This window comes from Otolemur garnettii, unplaced genomic scaffold, assembly GCF_000181295.1.
Source record: "Otolemur garnettii isolate 467f Iridium unplaced genomic scaffold, OtoGar3 scaffold00206, whole genome shotgun sequence".
Taxonomy (NCBI): domain Eukaryota; kingdom Metazoa; phylum Chordata; class Mammalia; order Primates; family Galagidae; genus Otolemur; species Otolemur garnettii.
The window spans coordinates 758460-760804 of NW_003852601.1; the positions used below are offsets into that span (position 1 = coordinate 758460).

Genomic DNA, 2345 nt, shown 5'->3' on the forward strand with positions numbered 1-2345 from the left:
TTCAAAGGAACATATTAGTTTGCATTCCCACCAGCAGTGCAGAAGTGCTCCCTTTTCTCCACATTCACACCAACATCTCTGGTTTGGGGATTTTGTGATGTGGGCTAATCTTACTGGGATTAGATGATATTTCAAAGTCACTTAGATTTGCATTTCTCTGATGATTAAGGATAATGAGCATTTTTTCATGTGTCTGTAGGCTGTGCACCTGTCCTCAGAGAAGTTTCTCTTCAAGTCCTTTGGCCACACTGAGATGGGATCACTTGTTCTTGTCTTCATTTGAAATCTCTGGATTCTGGTTATTAAACTTTTGTCAGAGATATAACCTGCAAATATCTTCTCCCATTCTGACAGCTGTCTGATTGCTTTACTTACTGTTTTTGGCTGTGAAGAAGCTTTTTAGTTTCATCAAATCCCAGTAATGTATTTTTGGTGTTGTTTCAATTGCCTGGGGGGTCTTCCTCATGGAGTATTCTCCCAGGCTGTTTCCTTCTAGTGTTTTCCCTGCACTTTCTTCTAGTATCTTTATATTTTAATTTCTTAAGTTTAAATCTTTAATCCAATGAGAGTCTATCTTAGTTAATGGTGAATGGTGTGGGTCCAGTTTCAGTCTTCTACAGGTCACCATCTAGTTCACCCAGCACCATTTGTTAAATAGGCAATCTTTTCCCCACTGAAAGTTTTTAACTGGTTTGTCAAAGATCAAATAATGGTAAGTAGCTGGGTTCATCTCTTGGTTCTTTATTATGTTCCACACATCTACCTCTTTGTTTTTGTGGCAGTACCATGCTTTTTTGATCACTATGGATTTATAGTATAATCTGAGGTCTGGTAGAGTGATTCCTCCTATTTTATTTTTATTTCTGAGTAATGTCTTGGCTATTTGAGATCTTTAAAGTATAACAGAGGAGCTTTAATAGGGATTGCATTAAAATTGTATATTTTCTTGGGTAATATGGATATTTGAACAATGTTGACTCTTCCCAGCCATGAGCATGGTATGTTTTTCCATTTGTTAACATCTTCAGCTATTTCTTTTCTTAAGAGTTTCATAGTTCTCTTTATAGAGATCTTTCACATCCTTTGTTAGGTAAACTTCTGAATATTTCATCTTCTTTGGGACTACTGTGAACGTAATAGAGTCCTTGACTGCTTTTCAGATTAACTATTGTTGGTATATATAAAGGCTACAGACTTATGAGGGTTGATTTTTTTTTGTTAGGTAAACTCCTGAATATTTCATCTTCTTTGGGACTATTGTGAACGTAATAGAGTCCTTGACTGCTTTTCAGCTTAACTATTGTTGGTATATATAAAGGCTACAGACTTATGAGGGTTGATTTTTTAACCTGAGACACTCCTGTATTCCTTGATCATTTCTAAGAGTTTCCTAGTAGAATCCCTGATGTTTTCCAGATATACAATCATATCATGTGTGAAGTGTGAAAGTTTTTTTTTTTTTTAATATGGAAAACCTCACGAATTTGCATGTAATCCTTGCACAGGGGCCCATGCTAATCTTCTCTGTATCATTCCAATTTTAGTATATGTGCTGCATAGCCAGCACTGAAGAGCGAAAATTTGATCTCCTCTGACCTTATATGGATACCCTTGATCACCTTTTCTTGTGATGACAAAGACTTCCATTACAGTGTTGAAAGGCATTGGAGACAATGGGCAATCTTGTCTGTTTGCTGATCTGAATGGAAATAATTTCAATTTAATTCCATTCAATATGAAATTGGCTGTGCATTTGCTATAGATGGCCTCTATTGGTTCAAAAAATGTCCCTTTTATACCAATATTCTTAAGTGTTCTGGTCATAAAAGGATGCTGGATATTATCAAAAGCTTTTTCTGCATCAATTGAGAGATTCATATGGTCTTTGTTTTTTATTTTATTTATGTGATGAATTATATTTATAGATTTACTTATTTTGAACCAGCCTCAAGACCTGGGATAAAACCCACTTGGTCATGGTCTGTAATTTGTTTGATGTGTTGCTGGATTCTGTTTGCTACAATCTTGTTGAATATTTTTGCATCAATATTCATTAGTAATATTGGTCTATAATTTTCTTTTCTTATTGGGTCTTTTCCTGGTTTGGGGATCAAGGTGATGTTTGCCTCATAGAATGTGTTGGGTAATATTCCTTCTTTTTCTATATTTTGGAAAAGGTTGAGTAATATAGGTACCAGTTCCTGTTTAAAGGTTTGGTAGAATTCTGATATGAAGTCATCAGGTCCTGAGATTTTCTTTTTAGGGAGATTTTGTATAGTTGATGCTATTTCAGAACTTGATATAGGCCTGTTCAACATTTCTACTTCCTTCTGGCTAAGTCTTGG

The 2345-nt window shown here is 35.3% G+C and overlaps 1 non-coding gene across 1 annotated transcript; it reads right to left on the reverse strand.

Annotated features, from left to right (window-relative positions):
• Positions 1–1460: 1460 nt before the first annotated feature.
• Positions 1461–1567, reverse strand: LOC111721959. Its single transcript, XR_002770937.1, has one exon. It is a non-coding gene; the product is annotated as a U6 spliceosomal RNA (small nuclear RNA).
• Between the last annotated feature and the right edge of the window lie 778 nt (positions 1568–2345).